The 21,753-nt window shown below is 52.1% G+C and overlaps 1 long non-coding RNA gene across 1 annotated transcript; it reads left to right on the top strand.

Annotated features, from left to right (window-relative positions):
• Nucleotides 1-899: 899 nt before the first annotated feature.
• LOC142930911 (uncharacterized) lies at nucleotides 900-21,467 on the top strand. The gene is made up of 3 exons (XR_012946893.1): nucleotides 900-1,211; nucleotides 1,660-6,625; nucleotides 19,626-21,467. It is a non-coding gene; the product is annotated as an uncharacterized LOC142930911 (long non-coding RNA).
• Nucleotides 21,468-21,753: the final 286 nt, after the last annotated feature.

The raw sequence follows: 21,753 nt of genomic DNA, 5'->3' as shown, positions 1-21,753 counted from the left end.
TGTTCGTTCCCTCCCAAGCAGTCGTGCTTTTACCGCCCAGAGCGAATGTTTTCATTACTTGGTTTTGTTACTCCATTCGCTTGTCTCATTGCGATGGCACCGGACGGTAACAGCAAGCAAAAATCGTTCAAACAAAGCAGCGCACCTGGGGAATTCCTTCTGCAATTTGTCTTTAAATTTGATGATGACGATGATTGACTCTGATTGACGATGACGATGAAAGAGGAATTGCATCCGGCAGTTCACCATGGATCGGGTTTGAGCAAAGCCTGACTCTGCTGATGAGACACTGAATGTCAAAGCTGGTCCCCGGGTTTGCTTGTTGTTGAAAACCAATGCTGCTGGAAAAATAATAGCTACAAGATGGAATTCCGTGTGGCTGGTGGGATGTTAAAATCAAACTTTTATTGGAGATATGGGGGGGGGTGGTGGGGGGGGTTGGTGTTGAACTTCTTTCACAACGTACGTAGTCAACCGTGCTAATCGGAGGTGCGGGGGAAGGACAGCAAACTCTAGGTCTCTTTGTGAATCTCTGGGTCTCTATGAGTCTATGGGTCTCTGTGTAAGTCTATGGGTCTCTGCGTGAGTCTATGGATCTCTATGTAAGTCTATGGGTCTCTGTGTGAGTCTACGGGTCTCTATGTGAGTCTATGGGTCTCTATGTGAGTCTATGTATGTGTGTATGTTCAACTTATTTCGCACCGTACGTAGCCAACCGTGCTGATTGGAGGTGCGGAGGAAGGACATCCCAGCTGTGCATTAATTATATATGAGGACCAACTTCTATGAAACTAAACTTTTTTTATTTTACCAGGTAAGGCCCACTGAACTATATAGCTATGTTTCTATATACAGCTACTACCAAGCAAATGAAAACTCCCGACGACCAAGCAGACACCACAAAGGGGTTATCACGACGGAGATACACGAGTCCACGTGACCACAGTCCCAACTTCTCAACCGAGCCAGGAAACCTTCACAACCAGGGATGGCGGGGCGGCCAAAGAAGTTACGACTCATTTGGACCAATCGGTCAAATGTCCAACATTATTGACAACGGGCTGGCAATTATTAGCTGCTCGTAGAAATAGGTCCCATGTTCCCCGCGGCTGACATTCCGCATTTGCCGGAAAGCCGTACGACTACCGGCGAGACAAACGAAACGTTGAAACTTCTTTGGCACCGCACGCAGCCAACCGCGCTAATCGCAGGTGCTGGGGTCGAGGAGGCGTATTTGCCCGCTAGTGTATTTGTGTAGCTTTGTTCAAGGTGTAGCCGGCTGGGCCTTCCTTCTTTCGTTCAGCGTGTCAGCAACAGTTCGTATACGTGTCATAGTTTGAGTGTTAAGGTCCTTCGACCAATCGAAGGCGGCAGTATACGCTGTACGGATTGCAGCCATACCGCCAGGGTGTGTGGCGTGGACGGCGCTACTCGTCGGCGATGCGTTTGATGGTTTGGGGGTTTACCGCATTCTGGAGATTGGAAAACCTTCGATGTTTCGTTCATGGAACGGCGTGGTGCACCGCGCACGCAACCCCGTGCTGCGTCCGAGCGCGGTGCAGCGTGATCCACAGCCGTCGCGAGAGAGAGAGAAAATCCCCGGCACTTCCACGGTCGGGTGCTCGGTGATGTTTTTTGTGTTTGCCACGTTCGTAACAGTCCCCCACCCTTCGGACCGTCGAGCGGCCGCGCTGCCTTTAGCCGGGCCAGGTGCGATGACGGAAGACCGACTGCCGACAACGTCTTGGGTGGACAGAGCTGCCCCGTGATGGTTCAGACTGGACGCCTGCGACAAAAAAGAGCTTCATAGCTCATCGGATTCCTACCGGTATGAAGTAAATCCTCGGCACGTCGTTTATCGTGACGGCGTTACTCGCAAAGTGGCGATCGAATAGCCGCCGGCAAGGACACCGAAGTGAGGAGGGCGGTGGTTGTGGGCTCATTCGTTTTGTTCTTAAATCTGGCTGTCGCCTGATGAAGCTAGTTGTAATTACTGGTGAAACGTCGTACTCAGATTGTAGATGTTGTGTCTTTGCTAGTGACGAATTGGCACGTTCTGTTTACGTGACACAAACCTTACTGGCTGCGTCGTGTGGTGGCGGGTTTCAACGACGCATTTTACATCCACGCGTTGTAACCCAAAATTAAACCTTATTATGTCTTCATTTCTTCCCCGTCGCTGGCCTGCGGGGTTTCAAACTCCAATTCCGTGACGCTCGCCACTCCGCCTTGACCCCTTTCCCGTGCCCGAGACGGCCGCAAGTCGCAGGGCGCAGGCTAGGACCCCCCCGAACTCCCCCCCCCCCCCGACCCCACCCCCCGTTCACCGCCGGATCTCGGAACCCGCGAGCGCCTCGGCTTTAATTTTATTTCGGAGAGGCGCCGTAGCAGCGGCGCCGCCGCCGCCGCCGAAGTTGTTTTCACAAAGACGTCGTTGCCACAGAGAGCCGCAGCAACACGTACGTCATCGGAGTGGCAAAGGGTTCACCACTCGTGGCCACCACCTGGAATCCGAACCCAGGTACGGTGCCTTTCAGACCCGTCCATTACGATCTCCCCCCTCCCCCGACCCCAGCCCTGCTCTCCGCATGCCCCACTCCCCGCCTCTAGCCGCCCCACCCCTCCGAGCCGCTGGGCCACCCCAGCCAACTGCATTAACCGTGGAAGTTAATCACAGCTCAAAGTGTGGACACAAACAAACTGGGATATTGAGCCGGGCTATCGCACTCGCATGAATTATTAACATTGTCTTAATCTGTTCCCCTTCCGTCCATTATGTGAGCGGGAGCACTCAGCCCACGCGCCACGCTGAGAGCGCTCTCTATATGCAGATGCACGGCGCTGAGAGCATCGGGCTGTGCGAGCAAGCGAGCGAGAGTGTCACCCTGCCTGCGCTAAGTAACTGCCCTTGTTCCCCTGTGTTACCGGCTAAACTAGATAGCCACCCACCCACCTACCTATCTAACTTCTTACCCACCTGTTAAAGTGCTAACCCACCAACCTACCTATCTAACTACTTACCAACTTACCCACTTGTTAAACGACTAACCCACCAACCTACCTACCTGTTAAACTACTAACCCACCTACCTGCCTGTCTACCCACCTACCTACTTATTATCATGCCTACTCATCTGCATACCTGCCACCCTTCCTAACTACCTATTTGCCTAACTAATTACCCACCTGCCTGCCTAATTACTGAACCACCCACCTACCTACTCATCTTGTTATCCACCTCCCTGCATACCTACACCCAGGAGTCAGCACCATATTTCTCCCCAAGTTCTGCGGTCCTCTATATATTATGGTGTTATCGGAGGCAACTGGAACAAAAACTAAAAAAAAAACCCACACGTGCGAGGGTGCAACGCTCTATCCCAACAGATGGAACAGCTGGAGTCCACATTATTTGCCGAGCCGCCTACTCCTGGCGAGCTACGGGTACGGCTCCTCCGTGATGCCCACCCACGGGGAGGGAAACGGAGTTTCACATTCCCATCGGTGCGGTGATACGGGCCAGCCGCGTGCAGCAGTGTATCCACCACTGTCGTTTATAAAGATTTTCTATTAAAATAATAATAATAATAATAACGGGGTCTGTGGGGCCATACATTAACATAATTGTTTCAAATTCCCCGTGGTTGGTAAAGCGTACTGCTGCGTTTGTTTACTTTGAATTAGAGCGGGTTAGATATTGCGGCTCTCCGTCTATTCTGCCACGGCCACACAAAATTTGCTTGAGCGCGCGTGTGCGGTGTTTGTGCGGTGTATTTGTTTTTCAATACCGCTTGTGGAGTAGGCCGAACATCGCAAGATAGGACGACAGAGCTTGGGCAATTGTTTGATTAGCGCCTGCTCGGGCTGCCCCCCTCCCCATCGGTCTATGGTTTCCCGCGTCTCTGAATCATAAAATTGCGTCTCATTGGCACGCCGCGCCACGCTACGAACCCGGCGACCTACGTTCGATTCCCTGCTCGTCACGCAGCCAACACCGGTGACGATTTTCTGAACCGGTCCTGGGCCTCCCTTAGGTCGACTCTCAAATTGAGTACCTGGTGCGGTGTGTGAACACCGCCACTCGGGAGACAAGGGCGGCCGGGCGTGCTTCTGGCCACCACCCGCCCCCTTCGGCCTTCATAGGTGCCACTCGCTAAAAGCACTTGCACACCAACAGTCTGTTACAGGCTATACGGGGGGGGGGGCGGGGAATCTTTACACGTATCCACACGCACTCTTGACAACGTGATGGAGGTGGGGGGGGGGGGGAACTCAAGGTTCCCCTTCGCGCCGCTGGCACGGATTTTCCATCTCCGTCGCTTTGAAGCGCGGCTTGCTCCTAACGCCGCGTTCTCCCCCACTTCTCGGGAGCCGGACCGGGGGGAGATTGGCGGCGGTCGGTCCAGATGGCGCGCGGGTTTGTTTGGCGATTCCTCGTGGATGGCTCCAATTCCCTCCCCTGCCCGCCGCCCGCCCGCCCGCCAAACCCTGCGAGCATCACGCGTTTGGTTCTCGTGTTAAGGGGAACAAAAAAAGATGTAATCGAACCCCTCTTAAAGACCGCCCCTGTTAACGACTAATCGCTGAACGATGGGCCCCCGTAGAGCCCAAATGTGTAGTGTATAGTGTAGTATATTGTGTAGTGTATAGTTGTGTAGTGCATAGTATTGTATAGTGTAGTGTATAGTGGTGTAGTTTTTAGTATTGTATAATGGAGTGTATGGTAGTGCAGTTTATAGTAGTGTAGTGTATAGCGGAGTGTATAGTAATGTTATGTATAGTGTAGTGTATAGTAGTGTAGTGTATAGTGTAGTATATAGTAGTGTAGTGTACAGTAGTGGCCAATGTGTTCGCTTACCGACCATTCACCTGTTAACGAGGGGCTGTTGTAGGTTCAGCAAATGTTAGTGAATGCATTGACTCGCCACGTTTCTCTTAATATTATGTGTTTATAATGTTGTTAGATTCTTTATGAATGACTATCCATTTAAATATTATAAATTGCGTTTTCATGGTGCAAAAGGGGTAACTATCGATGCTATCGGAACGAATTAAACCTTTAACGTGTATTTCCTATACTCGCTTAACGACCAAATCGCTTAACGGCCGTTTTTGTGGAACTAATTACCGTAATTAAGAGGGGTTCTATTCTGTATAATGTACCGGAATCTACGTTAATTATGCATCGGAGATAAACATTTTTCCGCGTGTTTTTTTTTTTCCTGCGGTACCCGTTCTGTGGTCGCGGTCTTTGCCGATTAAGCGTAGCTCGGTTTTCGTTGTTACTTTTGTTTTGTACGTATGTGCGTACGATGTGGAACTTCTTGTGCACCATACGTAGCCAACCGTGCTAATCGGAGGTGGTGACAGTCGTGACAATTGCTCGAGTACCCAGGGAAGCCACAATGAGTCCAAAGACTGCGTGCAAAGCCTCAGCGCGGCCGACTTTCATATCGGAGGCTGCAGCTTCATTTGGGATGTCAGGCCGACACCAATTACATTGTGTGTTGTGTGCATTTCACTGTCGGAGGAAAACCCATGCTGAACAGAGGGCGGAACGTACAGACGTCGCACGCAGAAAGGCGCCCGCGGTGGGAATTTAACCCAGCTCCTTCTCGCCGTGAGGCCTTCCCTGCCGCCTTAATATTCGTGGTAATGCTACGCGCAATATCGACGGTGATAATATTCACAAACTGACAACAGAATGGAAAATAACATCGGCCAGCCGACATCAAACACCAGTGGCCAGCAACAGATCATTTAAACGGGAGCTTGAGCAGCTCCAATACGGTTCCTGTAGAAGCCTCCGGCACGCGGGACGAAACGTCGGACACCGTACCCCGACAGGCGCGCGGCACGACCCGAAGAAGCGATCGGGAGGCGGTGGCAGCGGCGGTGGCAGCGGCGGTGGCAGCGGCGGTGGCAGCGGCGGCGGCAGAGCCGTGGAAAAACCCACGGAGGAGTCGTGATGAGACAATTTGACGTTTTCGTAATCCTGTCCGTATGATGACTATCGTAATCATCATCATCATTATTATTATTTGACGTAATTTTTTTGTTATTGCCGTTGTCACACCGTTACTCATTAATAACCGGGGGAAGGTAAAATTGGATGAGATTTATTAAATCCGATCGGTGCTGCAGGAAATTGTTTTTGCATCGCAGCTGTTGGCTAAAAAGCGGGAAGCGTGGGGGGCCGGCAATGCATCCCATTAGGAGTTTTATAATTTCCATCGAAACGCCCTTCGCTTACATTCTTCTGAGCGAGATTGGCACCCGTAGGAACGGGAATAAATATATTTCAATATTTTAAATGTGGAATGTGTGCGCGCGCGCGCGCGTGTGTGCACGTGTTAGACGTGTGTGCACGTGTTAGACGTGTGTGCACGTGTTAGACGTGTGTGCACGTGTTAGACGTGTGTGCACGTGTTAGACGTGTGTGCACGTGTTAGACGTGTGTGTGCACGTCTGCCCACGTGTCTTTGTGTGTGCGTGCGGTAGTGTAGCGGTTCGCGCGCTGCGCTACGAACCCGGAGACCCGGGTTCGATTTCCCTGCTCACGGCCAACACCAGTGACGAGCATCTGAACCGGTTCTGGGCCTCCCCCAGGGTCGATTCAGCCTCAAGTGAGTACCTGGCGCGGTGTTGTAAACATCGCCACTGGGGGACACAAAGGCGGCCGGGCGTGGTGCTGGCCACCCACCTCCCCTCGTGTGCCGTGCCGGCCTTCATAGGTGCTCGCTGACAGCACTTGCCCCGACAGTCTGGTACAGGCTACACGGAGGGTCTTTGTCTTTGCGTGACAAAAAAAAAACCCCAACCGCCCACCGCAATCGCATTGCCTTGCTCCCCGCTCCCCGCGCCTAATTGCTAGAGCTAATTAAGTTAGGTGCTATTAATTGGAGAGGGCCCGCCATTAATTAAAATTGGCGTTAATTGGCGCAGGAACTGCATGGCAGGGGAGCGAAGGGGCCTCGCGCCTTAATGGACGTCAACAGCGAGGTTAGATTATGGGGGGAGGGGGGGGGCCGATAAAATCCACCCGGAAGGTCATTGTTTATTGCTGCGTGTCCGCTCGTGTTAATGGCGAGACACGGTTAACACAGATTAATATCCCGGGTTACGCATTGGTCACGGAGAGGGAGCGGAGCGGCGCGTAGAGGTGACTCTGATCTCTCGCAAGGAGGCACGAAGGCCCCCCAACCCCGCCCCGCCCCCCAGTAATTACCTCCTGTCTTTGGTGCGTGGGTACGTGGGCGGGTGGGCGGGTGATTGCGTGTGTGGGTGGGTGAGTCTGTTCGATTCGGTGGGTGGGTAGTTGGGTGGGTGGGTTTGGGTGGGTGGGTTTTGGGCAGGTGGGTAGTTGAGTGGGTTTGAGTGGGTGAGTTTTGGGTGGGTGGGTTTGGTTGGGTGGGTTTGGGTGGGTGGGTAGTTTGGTGAGTTTGGGTGGGTAGTTGAGTGGATTTGGGTGGGTGGGTAGTTTTGATTTGGTGGGTGGGTGGTTCCGTAGGTTTGGGTGGGTGGGTAATTGTGTGGATTTGGGTGGGTGGGTAGTTGAGTGGGTAGTTGGGTGGGTGTGGGTAGTTTGATTTGGTGAGTGGGTGGTTCCGTAGGTGTGGGTGGGTGGGTAGTTGAGTGGGTTTGGGTCGGTGGGTAGTTGGGTTGTTTTAGGTGGGTGTGGGTGTGGGTGGGTGTGGGTGGGTGTGATTGAACTGGGTCTGAGGGTGTTGTGAATTCATGGCCTTAGCCCAGTCACCAGTGAATGAACAAAAAAAATCCATCGCATTACATAAAACCTGTGTGGACCAGAGGTCACCAGAAGGGCTCTCAGATGTAGTTCTGTGGTATCCACTTCCGCGGGCTGCTCTCTCTAACACGTAGGCTCGTGCTGCCGTGTGAGCGTTCCGAATGGATTCTTCATTTCGTGACCAAACGTAAGGGCTTGAAAATACCGACCACGTAAGTTACGTGTTCACACTCATTGACCCATTCCATCTCCGAGGTTTAGTGTTTCTAAGTGTATGGGTTACTCGATGTGCAATGATTTACCCATTGCAGAACACCTCACTAAGCACTGTGGTCCATCACTACTTGTTACAATTCAATAATGCAAGCATATTAATCATTCACATGCCTTTTGTCAATCTGCCAGTGCTGATTGAAGACCTCAATTCGCCTTTTAGCAAAGGCACCGATGAACAATAATCATACAAATAATTACAAATCTCTTTGCTTTTTTCCTTTTTCCCATGTTGACAGTATGGTCCAGGAGCTCAAATTCCAATGTCTAGGTTCTGCTGCTGCTGCTGGCCACGACGAGATGGCTTCAGCAGAGAGAGAGAGAGAGAGTTCGTGTCACTGTTCCTACTCCTCCTACACCGTTGAAGGAGTACCATGTGGTCTACAGTTTGGATTGCATGGCCACTATTGCACGACTGTGGTTTGTGTCTTTAATGTGTCCCTATGGGTTTCTCTGTATTTGTATGGGTCTCTATGGGTTTACTGTATGATCCATAGTTTGTGCTGCATGGTCACAGGCTTGTCTTTCATGTACCTCTACATATCTCCATAAGTTTCTGAATCTCTGTTGGTCTCTATGTATCTCTATGAGTTTACTATATGGTCCATAGTTTGGGTTGCATCCCGACCCTGTGACGCCTGCTGTATATTTTAGAGTCTCTCTCTCTCTCTCTGCGTGGTCCCGTGGATTTTTCTCCGGGTCCTCCGGTTTTTCCCTCCATATTTAGAATCGACTTCACACATTTAGAGTATTTGGCTGCTATAAATTGTCCACGTGATGATGAGCCCACTTCGTTGAGCTATCATTTGTGATAGCCAGGTCGCTTCCGAAAACGAGCTACGTAGCTCAATGGGCCTTACCTGGTAAATTCAAAATAGTTATTTTATCCAGCGGCGGGATGGACAAAGTGACCTGGATCCCAGGTCTCCCTTGGACGAGGAGACTTGCAGAGTCTTTTTGAGCTCTCGCCAGCTTGACAATTGAACAAACGAAGGCATTGCCTGGGTGGGGCGGCATCTTTAACTATGACACCGATATTATGGAAACGTTTTCATATAGGGCCCTTTCTCTCTCTGTCGCTCTCTCCCGCTCTAGCTCTCTCTCTCTCTAAACACACTCCTTCATTGTCTCACAACAAGGGATAATGCCCCCTTTGAAAGCTCATGCCTGCCCACCCGCCTGCCTGCCTACCCACCCACCCACCCACCTGCCTGCCTGCCTGCCCACCCACCTGCCTGCCTGCCCGCCTGCCTGCCCGCCCGCACACCTGCCTGCCCGCCTGCCTGCCCGCCTGCCTGCCCGCCTGCCTGTCCGCCTGCCTGCCCGCCCGCACACCTGCCTGCCCGCCTGCCTGCCCGCCTGCCTGCCCGCCTGCCTGTCCGCCTGCCTGCCTGCCCGCCTGCCTGCCTGCCTGTCCACCCGCCTGCGCGCTACCTCTCACCAACACACCCTCCTTATTTTTTACCCCCGAGGTTCAATAATCCGGTGAACGCGCGGCTTGTTACGCGGAAAATGAAGCCGTGTTAGGCGCGTTCGGCACACACGGACATTAATTCGAGGCGCGATCTTGGTTAAATTGCGGCAGGCAGCGCGGGCGATTACGGTGAACACTTATTGAACAGTGTCTGTAGGCATAATACCGCCTAAATGGGCGTATTAAGGACATTGCATGAAGCTAATTTATTGAGTAACCTAATTTCTCACAATGCGGACTGATCTGCTTTCATTAAAGTCCGTCAGATATCGTAATGTCACAACGGTGGCGGTGGTTCGGAGTGCTGGGGCGCGGGGGGGGTGGGGGGGGCGTGTGAGGGCATGAAGATCTTTAAAAAAAATTGAACAAAAATGTAAAAGAGTCCGTGGCACTGGAGAAGAATTTATTCCCATGACTGGTGGTGGTGTGCCAGCTTCTCTACGGAGGCTTAAGATAATAATAATCAGTGAATTCTGTCATCTGGGAGATGATCCTCTTATCCGTCATGATTACAGGGACACCAAATTTGTGGTTCCCATTATCCACCATTGGGGGGGGGGGGTTACCAAAGTATTTAATCCGTTAGGAGGAAGATATAATAATAATAATAATCGCGGATAATCGGAGGAATTCGCCACTCAACTCCAATATTCCACGCAAGCAATTGCCGCGGGTGATCAGAGTCATGATGCATTTTCCCCTCTGTGCATTCTCGTATTGGATGCGAGTGCTCATATTGGATGTGTGCACGTGCATGCGACGTATCCATTCATGAAGAATGCCATCCGTGACAATTTGGTGTTGTTTGTATCCCAGCCGATCAATGTCCTTCATTTCGGAGCAGGTGACAGCTCTCTGGTGAAGCAGGCGTCTCGGTTGCAAACAAGGAGACTTGTTGGGGAAAAAAAAGAACACAATGACGTTATATATTTTTTTGAATGCGGAAATGCACGGCCAGAATAGCGTGAGAAAGATTGACAAACGATTGTGGTGGGGGGGGCGGGGGTTGGAGGGGGTTGGAGGGGGGTAGTGAAGGGGGCATTCAGGCCATGTGGCTCGATCGGTTTGTGAGTAGCAGATCGATTCTAGGAACTAATCCGGGCGAACCTCAAGCGAGGCCCAGTGAGTGGGCTTCCGCCACGTGTGTGAGCAACCAGTTCCAGACTCGTGACAGCAAAGTTAGAAAACGAAGAGTTTGCTTAAAAATATTAAACAATTCCTTGATTGATTGATTGATGAAAAATTGTACTGCTCCCGAATTGAACTTAAAAAAGGTCGTTGGGAGGTGCGGAAAGTACAATTGATACGGGTGCGGAGAGGTCAACCGGGTGGGTCAGAGGTCAGAGCAGTGAGCAGCTGAGATCCTGAGTTCGAATCCACATACAGACACGTAGACTTATGTAAACCGACAGACTTGCATATGAACCATTTATTATATTAATTCACACAGAGACCCACAGACTCACATCGAAGCTCATAGACTCGCATATACTGAGTTGTGATTAATCCTAGGTCGCCTGTGGTGTTACACTGGGTTCTCTCGTGTAGTTGTGTGAGTTGATGGTCTCAGCCCCATTCACCAAATCGGTACCGTGGTGCGGTCGTGTAAACATCGCCGCTCGTGGAACGACAGCATCAGAATATTCATTCGTGCTTGAGGAATCCGAGGAGATGTAAAGGCGGCCGGTCGTGGTGCTCTGGCCACACTACCCCCTCTCAGTTCAGTTCATTTATTAGGTACAGCCCTGTGAGCCATGCGGCTCTTGAATCGGGTGCAACCGCAACAAACAAAAACATTAACAAGAAAACATCTTAAAGTGACTACGCGCAACAACAAAATCCAGGAAAAAAACGGCAAAGTCTTCCAGAAAGAGCATCAACGCTCTCCGTGTGGGCGTGTCGGCCACTCGCTAACAGCACTTGCCCCGGCAGCCTGTTGAGGCTACACCGTGGGGTGGGTGGGGGGGAAGGACCTTCGTCTTTGTCGGCATTACCCCGTTTAAGCCGCGCCGACACACACACAGCCGCCGCCAGGTATGCCGGCTTTGTTGTTCCAGCGCGCGGCGTTCCGGCTCACAGCTTTGGTTAGCTCGGGGCCCGGCCCCCGTTGACTGAGTGGCGGAGCGCCGGGTGGCAAGGGGTTTTCTTTTTTTGCTCGATGAGTGGCTTTGCTTTAAACAGGAGCTCAGGAGGCAGTGAGCAGAACGGGACGGGTCAGCGGCAGCGATATTCACACGCCACCCACCCACCCAGCAAGCCACCCAGCCTGCCACCCAATCACCCAGCCACTCAGCCACTCAGCCACCTACACAGCCACCCAGCCGCCCACGCAGGCACCCACCCACCCATCCACTAACTCAACCACCCACACAGCCATCCACCCAGCCACCCATCCACCCAGCAACCCATCTACCCAGCCATTCACCCACCCAGCCACCCACCCACCCAGCCACCTAACCACCCAGCCACCTAACCACCCAGCCACCCATCTACCCAGCCATTCACCCACCCAGCCACCCACCCACCCAGCCATCCACCCAGCCATTCACCCACCCAGCCACCCTGCCACCCACCCACCCACCCAAATGAGTAACTGGTGCAGTGTGTAAAGCATCGCCACTGGGAAGAGACAAAGGCGGCCGGGCGTGGTGCTGGCCACCCACCTCCCCCCCTCCCTATCGTGCGCCGTGCCGTGCCTTCATAGGTGCTCGCAAATACCCCTTGCCCCCCCCCCCCCCCCCAAACAGGCTGTTACACTGGAGGAGGGCGGTTGGGCGGTGGGACCTTTTGCCTTTGTACACCACGGGGTGTCGGTGACGCGCACGGAGAGAGAGAGAGACGGGGGGTGGTGGTGGGAGGGACAGGTGTGGTGCGTAATGAGAATGCAGTGGGGATCTTTGTGCGGCGGGACAGGTGGGCCGAGTGATGGACGGACAGGTGGGCCGAGTGATGGACGGACAGGTGGGCCGAGTGATGGACGGACAGGTGGGGTTGGTGAGCGCGTCACGACGGGCGGATGAAACGCGACCTGTTGTTCTTAGGTGTAGCGGGGGTGGCAACTCGCGCTGTGCGGCATAGCCGCCCGGCTTCCAACCGCCCACGTAACACCATTACCGGCGCACTCCATCACGAGTTCTACAATGTACACAATGTGCCACGCCGCTAGCCTTATATATACACACATACACAAAGATAAAGATTTCCCCCCCCCCCTCCTCCCCAACACCACCCCGTAGCCTCTAACAGAACCGTTGGGGCTGTTAGCGAGCACCTACGAAGGCCGGCACGACCACACGATGGGGTTGGGGTGGCCAACACCACATCACGGCCGCCTTTGTCTCCCCAGTGGCGATGTTTACACACCGCACCAGGTACTCATTTTAGGGTGAGTCGACCTCGGTGAAGCCCAGGACCGATTTCAGATAATTGTGACTCGGTGGCTAGGAAATGTTAATTGCCTCGCCTGAAATGCAGGAGGTCGTGGGTTCAATCCTGACCCTGACGCCTGTACGTTTGGGGTTTTGCGTGTCTCTCTCCTCGTGGTCGCGCGGACTTTTTTCCGGTGCCTCCGGTTTTTCCCTCCACGTTTAGAATTTAACAAGCATTAAGATTGTTTTGGCTGCCATACATTTCCACGTGATAAGCCACTTCGTTGAGATTTAATTCGTGGCGGCCAAGTCGCTTCTGAATAAAAGCCGTATAGCTCAGTGGCGCCTTCCCTGGTAAAATAAAAAATAGTTTTTTTTAAAAACAGTTTGTCGTCACCGGCGTCGGCCGTATACCTGCACGGGTCATGAGAATGTTGCGATTTCACCTGGGGCAGAGCGCATGGAAGAGAAGGTGGAGAGCCGGGAGGATGCGGTGGAGTGAGAATCGAGGATGCTCGTGCAGAGAAACAAAAAATCCGACCGACTGTCCCCGTGCAATCTTGGCCTGGATCACCGTGAGCACGGTGGGCTACGCACGGTTTCGAAAGAAGTTCTACCTGCGTACGTACCTGGATGGAGATCGTGAGGAAGAGCAAGAGTGACGAGCGGATGATATTTCACCATCATTGTCTTCCTCCCATATTTGTCTGTGGATCTCGGTGTAACCCTAGATCCTATGGATCTCGATGTAACTCATGCACCTCTATACACATCTATAGATCTCTAAGGCACACAATCAATCTCCGTGTAACTCTGTGGGTCTCAATGTGACTCTATGGATTTCAATGCAACTATATGGATCTCTATGTAACTCTGTGGATCTCTATGTAACTCTATGGATCTCTATGTAACTCTGTGGATCTCTATGTAACTCTATGGATCTTAATGCAACTCTATGGATTTCTTTGGATCTCTATGAAACTCTATGTAACTCTATAGATCTCTATCCACTTTGTGTATCTATATGTAACTATGGATCTCTATGCAACTCTGGATCCTATGGATCTCTATGCAAATATGTGGATCGCTATGCAACTCTGTGGATCTCTATGTAACTCTGTGGATCTCTATACAACTCTATGGATCTCTGTAATGCTGTGGATCTTTGCGCAACTATGTGGATCTCCATGTAACTCTGTGTATCTTTATGTAACTGTATGGATCTCTATGTAACACTGGATCTCAATGCAACTATGGATCTCTGTGCAACACTGTGGGTCTCTATGTAACTCTATTTAACTGCCACCCCTGCTGACGGTCCCTGGCTGTGTCCGTCCGTGTAACGCATCCGCTTGCCAGCTGAGATAACAAAGCCAGAGGCTGAGTGTTGTTGTGCTGCTGTCCATCCACATTCTCGTCACACTAAAAATAATCCGGTAATGATTTGTACGCGTTATGTTTTACATAGATTTGTGTAGAGTCAGCGCCCATACGTAACAGAGACGGTCCTTTGCCATGTAAACGTCGGGCAATGGACTCGGGCCCAACATGCCTATGGACTAGACAATGCACGCATACTATCGCAGATACATTTGTGATGTCAAGGCACGTAGACACACCCAGAGACCCATAGCCATCACATCGAGACCCAGGGGCTCACACAGACACCCCTTAGCTGAGTACCGCTCATTTATCTTTACCTATAATGCTCCATGGCAACGCATAAGTGAGTGCGTGTACGGTATTATTATTTTTTTAATAGGATGAATCAGCGTAGTTTATAAGGAGTCTGCTTGCCAAGAACATATGTTAATCCAGCAGCGTTCGCTCAAGCAGCATTGGCTACGAGCCTGATGAGAGACGGAATGTCTAAACCGATCCAGAGTTTACCAGTTCGTCACCGACGCGGCTGATGTGACTTGCACGTGCTCCGTGTGAAGGTTTGTGTAGCGTTTTTGTATATAAAAAAAAAATAGTTTAATGTGCAGAGACAGATATGGGAGGAAGGGAGGGATATCATGTGCCCGTCACTCTCTTGGTCTTCCTCGTGACCTCTGGCCAGGTGCGTACGTACCTTGCGACTTCTTTCGCGACGCACGTAGCCAACCGTGCTAATCGGAGATGCGAATCGCAATGGCGTGATTACAACGGTTACAAAAAATATCCATAGTAGAGGTGTTTTTTTTGGGTTAGATCGCGTAAATATATGTAAATGTGTCGTTAAACCCCGCCACCACCCGACACGGCCAACTAGTAGGGTTTGTGTCACGTAAACAGAACGTGTCCAATTCGTCGCTAGTACAGCACACCGGTAGTGTTAGAGAACCAAGCCACAACATTTACAATCTGAGTACGACGTTTCGCCAGTAATTACAACTAGCTTCATCAGGCGACAGCCAGATTTGTCAACCCTTACTAGTTAGCTGTGTCGGGTGGTGGCGGCTTTTAACGGCACATTTATATATTTACGCGATCTAACCCATAAAACACCTATTATGGATGATATTGGTCGCGAAAGCCTGCTGCTACGTGTTAAACAAAAAATATAATACGGGGGGGGGGGGGGGCGATGTCTCATGCAGTTGCCCCCCTCCTGCCATCGAACGCGCTCTTCTGAATAAGTTTAGCGATTTCTCGAAGCGATTCCGAGCGAACAGCTCTCTCGCTCGCTCGCTCACTCTGTGTCTCTGCTTTAAAACAAAAAAAGTCAAACGCGCGATGCATTCCATCCTCCTCGGCACGGAACATACAAATCCGCGGGCCTGTGTCTTTAGCTCGCAGAGCACGGAGGTCCAGAACACACACACACACACACTATATATTTTTTTTGTGTAAAAAAAATTGATTGATTTAGGAATCGCACTCTCTCTCCCGTTATTTTTTTTTCAGCGCGGGGCCAGTGAAAACGCATTGAAATAACTCTTGCAGCGGATCGGGGGGAGGAGGGGGGGGAGGGGGGGGGGGCTGTGGTGGGTGGGGGGGGGGGGCTCGAGCACGGCCAGAGTTTGTGTGACGTGGAGTTTGGAGAGAGGGTGGCAGCCACTCCAATCTTCCGATATTCCATCTCGCCGTTTGAGAAGGAGGTAAGATCGTGGAAGTTCTTCTGCCCCAGGAGGTCTTCGCTCCACTCGGGGCAACTAGCTTTACTCTTTGGTTCCATTCGGTGAAGTCAAGTAGGTAAAAAATAAAACCGAATAGAATCAAAGAGTATGGATCATTTCCAGTCACGAAAGCTTCAAGTCTAGAAGTGATAGCAACTAGCTTAGTTACCATGTGTTTGCGTGTGTCGTCTCCGACGGTCGAAAGCACGTGAATGAAGAAGCGCCGGTGTGAAACCTATTTACTACTTTGAACAATTTTTTTTTATTTTAACAGGTGAGGCCCACTGAGCTGTATGACTCTTTTTTTTTTTTAGAAGCGACCTGGCCATCGCAAATGAGAGCCCGACGAGTGGAACATCATCACGTGGAAATTTAGAGTAGCAGCCAAATGCCCCAAACGCGCGACGTTGATTCCAAATGCGGAGGGGAAAAACCGGAGGACGCGGAGAAAAATCCACGCGGCCACGGGGAGAGAGAGACACGCAAACCCCCAAATATGCAGACACGCAAACCCCAAATATACATCAGGCATCAGGGTGGGGATCAAATCCACAACTTGTATACCAGGCGAGGTAGTTAACATCTTGCAACCGTGCCCGAAAGTAGCCCGTGTTCTCTGCAACTCTCGCATACAAAGACAAAGATCCCCCTATAGCCTTAACAGACTGTCGGGGCAAGTGCTGTTAGCAAGTAGCACCCGTGAAGGCACGGCGCACGAGGGGGGTGAGTGGCCAGCACCACGCCCGGCCGCCTTTGTCTCCCCACCGGTGATGTTTACACACCGCCACCAGATACTCATTTGAGACTGAGACGACCTAGGTGGAGGCTCAGGACCAGTTCAGAAAATCGTCACTGGTGTTCGCCGTGAGCGGGAATCGAACTCGGAGTCGCCGGGTTCGTAGCGCAGTGCTTGAACCCATATGCCACTGCTGGCCGGATACTCTCACACAAACACACAGACACACTCCAACCCTTCCAAGAGGTCTGACCAGCGTGGAAGAGGAGACCAAAATCCCGTCCTGAGAAGAGGGGGCTCTCTAGAGATCCTCCTAGTGGAAAGTCTCTTCTGCCAGCGGCAGTGGGACAGAGCAAAGGCAGGGCTGCCCCTTTGCCTTTGTTTTAATGTTACATATATATGATGCCAAAAACTCACCGCGAGATGACGTTGAATACAAAAAAAGAGGCGGCTCTTAATTTTCTTTCCGTTGCTTAAAATCCTGCCCTTTCCGGGAGGGGTTTGCGGATCAATTGGGCACTCATTCCGAATCCATACGGGCGTCGCTTGCCGTGTGGGACGCTAGCGTGACCTCTGACCCCGGCCCTAATCGTCGCTATGCGGCGGTCAATACTCCCGGCTATCGCTCGCCAACTCCGCCAGTGCTGGCGCTGACCCAGCGGCACGCTCGGATGTTATATATATATATTTTTTTTATTTTCTTTCATATACTCGGACGCTAATAAACCTGAACGGCCACCAGCCACGGACTCGCTCCGTCTCACCCCAGCGCCGGTGTTTTGTAATGCGCCGTGGCGCCAGGCACGAGCTCACGTCCGAGTCGACCTAGCGGAGGTGTTTGCGGGCCGGGGCGCCAGGGTAGGGTTCAGATATTCGGTGCGGAGTGTTGGCCATGAGCGGGAATCGAATTCCGGGCCACCGGGTTTGTAGCGTCGTGTGCTCACCGCTACACTACTAACAACAGACAAAGGTCCCACCCCCTGTCCCCCCCTGCCACCCCAGCCCCTCACCCTGTCACCTCCCCCCCCTTCCCTGTCCGCATTAGTCGAGCTCAAGTCACCAGCACTGGTCTCATTTAGGACTGGTCTTATCAGCACTGGTCTCATTTAGGACTGGTCTTATCAGAACTGGTCTCATTTAGGACTGGTCTTATCAGCACTGGTCTCATTTAGGACTGGTCTTATCAGCACTGGTCTCATTTAGGACTGGTCTTATCAGCACTGGTCTCATTTAGGACTGGTCTTATCAGCACTGGTCTCATTTAGGACTGGTCTTATCGGAACTGGTCTCATTTAGGACTGGTCTTATCAGCACTGGTCTCATTTAGGGCTGGTCTTATCAGCACTGGTCTTATCAGTACTTTCCTGGGGACATTCGCTTCATAAACAATAATAATCGAAAGTGTTGTCAAAACCGTGAAGGCATAATTGCACATTGTTTAGAATCGCAGACAGTAGTCTGTGTGACCATCACATATACTCTTCATGTACTGTAATAATAATAACATCGACTAAAAATATTGCATTAGCACTTTTTTCAAAAGCGACCTGGCCACAAATGATAGCCCAACGAAGTGGCTTATGAAGTGTAAATTTATGGTCGCAGCCAAATACTCTAAACGCTCGTCCGTGCCAAATGTGGAGGGAAAAACCGGAGGACCCAAATATACAGCAGGCATTATCAGGGGTCGGGATCGAACCCACGAACCTCCTGCGGACCAGGCGAGGTAATTAACATCTCGTAACATCTTGGTGGTGCCCGCCGCCCGCGTCGGACACGCGTGTGTGCTGACGATGCGAGCACACGTGTGTGTGCCGACACGCGTTGTGCTGACAACGCGAGCACGGGAGGCAATCGCCAGCGGAAAGTCTTAACCTCCCAACTCGAGGCGATTTTGTTTCCCGGGCTGAAACATTCCCCGACTCGGTGATAAACGGCTTCCTGGGTGCTCCCTTCCTCTCTCCCTCTTCCCTCCTCCCCACCTGCTCGCCCGCCCGCCGCTGCTATCAGCCGTCGGCACATACGCGCGCGTCCAGGATTCACGGTCGCGGTGGAGGAGGAAGAGGAGGAGGAAGAGGAGGAGGAAGGGGTGGCGCTTTTGTCGAATTCACTCGAGATGGCCCAGTTCCGAAACGATGACGTGATGACCATGGCAATGATGATGATGCTGACAATGATGATGATAATGATGGCAATGATAATGATGACGATGACGATGAAAGTGATAATGATGATGACAATGATGATGATGATGACGATGATGATGCAAGTGATGATAATGATGGCAATAATAATAACGACAATGATGATGGTGGCAATGATGATGGCAATGATAATGATGACAATGATAATGACGGTGGCAATGATGATGGTGACGACGAATTATCCCAACCAGTTCTGGGCCTCCCCTATGTCGACTCAGCCTTGAGTGAGTGCCTGGTGCAGTGTGTAAACAGCATTCGGGAGACAAAGGTGGCCGGGTGTGGTGCTGGCCACCCACCCCCTCGTGTCCCATGCCGCTAACAGCATTTGCCCCAACAGTCTTTTTAAAGCCATATGGGGGGATGTTTGTCTCTATATGTGTCTGTACGGATTTATAAAAATAAAAACCAAGCCACTGCTGTTGGGGTTTGCTCCCAATCCCACCGCTAACTCTGTCTTGCAGGGTAAAAAAAATAAGTGAACATAGCTCTGATAAACCTTGAAACATCCTGTCCGGAGAGATGATACTACTAATGCATGCTGGGGGAATGTGTGTGTGTGTCAATCTGGGTATCTGTGTGTGTGTGTGTACATATTATGTGTGTGTGCATTTGTATGTCTTTTTCTGCGTGTGTCACTCTGTTGGTCTGGTGTGCGCGTCATTATCTGTGTGCGTCTTTATATGCGCGTGTGTATGCACCTGCATGTGTGTGTGTGTACATTAGACTTGCCGATGACAGGTACCAGCAGCGTCACGATCGGAGTCTATGAAGGAGGCTCGTGGAGGACGCTTCTACTGGGCAGTTGGAGGCAGTCGCCGTCCAACAACTTCGGAGGGCAGAGGAGTGACGCTCACAACAACGAGCTGAGCGCCGGGTGGCTAAAATTCAGCAAGACGGCGCAGCAGGGGGTACAGCTGGTGCATCTACCTGACATCTCAGTCAGCCAACCCACGGTACCTGGCTCTGTCCCGTGACCTCACTGCCAGCGAGCCTTCGACACTTCACGTGGCCTCAAAGTGCACCTGGCCTGGCACAGGCGCCGTGGTGACGTCACTGTCAATTAGTGACGAATATCAGGTATTGGTATTGGTGCGTGCATTCTTTGTGGATTTGTCTTCATGTGTAGTGTGTGCATGTTTTTTTGATCGATATATATATTGTGTATGCATCTGTGTGTTTGTGTTCGGGGGAGCGGTGGTGGAGCGGTTAGCGTTACGCTGCGCTCCGAACCCGGCGACCTCAGTTCGATTCCCGCTCATGGCCAACACCGCTCACGATTATCGGAACCGGTCCTGGGCTTCCCCTAAGTCGACTCAGCCTTCAGTGAGTACCTGGTTCGGTGTGTAAATACTGCAACGGGGGATACAAGGGCAGCCAGGCGTCGTGTTGACCTTCATAGGTGCTGCTCGCTAACAGCACTTGTCCCAACAGTCTGTGTCGGCTATATACGGGGCATCTTTGTCTTATTCATTGTGTAAGTGTTAGTGTGCGTGCATCTGTGTGTTTATTTACACTGTTGGCGTTGTGCAGGCGTGTGCGTGTGTTTTTGGGTCGCACCGTGTGATGTCCGACGTTTCACTGCATGTGTTGGGGCCTTCTTCAAGAACCGAACTTAAACTAAACAAAAAATATTTAAATTTTACCCGGTAAGGCCCACTGAGCTGTGTAGCTCTTTGAGCAGAAGCGACCTGGCCACCAATGATGGCTCAACAAAGTGGCTTATCGCGTGGAAATTTATAGCAGCCGAATACTCTAAACGCGTGATGTTGATTCTCAATGTGGAGGGAAAAACCGGAGGACCCGGAGACAAATCCACGCAACCACGGGGAGAGAGAGAGAGACACCGCAAACTCCAAATATACAGCAGCAGGCGTCAGGCTCTGGATCGAACCCACGACCTCCTGTGTACTGGGCGAGGTAGTTAACATCTCCTAGCCACCGTGGTGATGATGAGAGATATACCGCAAACTCCAAATATACAGCAGCAGGCGTCAGGCTCTGGATCGAACCCACGACCTCCTGTATACCAGGCGAGGTAGTTAACATCTCCTAGCCACCATGATGATGAGAGAGAGAGAGACACCGCAAACTCCAAATATACAGCAGCAGGCGTCAGGGTTGGGATCGAACCCACGACCTCCTGTAGACCAGGCGAGGACGTTAACATCTCGCCACGACGCCTTAACAGCTTGACGAAGCTCACTCCACTACTGAACACACGCACGTGGACATGCCGTGTGTGCGTGCACGCACACGCACGCACACACGCGAAGGCACGCTTGCGATATGGCACGTGGCTGCCCAAGGGTGTTACTATCTTGGCGTGCGAGGTGCTGACACGTGTATCCCTGCCGGAGATTAGGGTCTTCACTGTGGAGGGTTGCCTGTGCATTCTGTTGCGTTCTGTCAAGAGCCGCGCCGGACTAACGTTAAACCCAGCACTTGTCGCAAAGACAAAGATCCCCCGCGTAGCCCACACCGACGTTTGGGGCAAGTGCTGCCCGCCACTCACCCGCTTCCAATCGACTCACCCCCCCCCCTCGTCACCCCTCCCCTCTGCGGCCCCCCGAGGAGGCCGCTCTGCGGAGCCTCCCCCTCGGCACGAACCTCGACCCCCCCCTAAACGCTCCCTCCTGCACCACGACCATCCCCCACAAACTCGTCCACCACTACCTCGTCGTCCTCCTCCTCCTCGTCGTCCTCCTCGTCGGCCGTTGCCAGGCGGAGGCTCCGCAGCCCCCCCCCCCCCCCCGCGGTGCTGCCGCCCCCCAGGGCCCTCGAAGCTGCTAACGACGACGCCGCCGCGTGGACGCAGGGGTGGCGGACCCCCGGGGGAGGTGGGGGCGCCCTG

This window comes from Petromyzon marinus, chromosome 45 (genome assembly GCF_048934315.1).
Source record: "Petromyzon marinus isolate PM22_M1 ecotype Great Lakes invasive population chromosome 45, UKy_Petmar_22M1.pri1.0, whole genome shotgun sequence".
Taxonomy (NCBI): domain Eukaryota; kingdom Metazoa; phylum Chordata; class Hyperoartia; order Petromyzontiformes; family Petromyzontidae; genus Petromyzon; species Petromyzon marinus.
The sequence above is the reverse complement of the archived record's forward strand: the minus strand, read 5'-3'. Positions and strand labels throughout refer to the sequence as shown.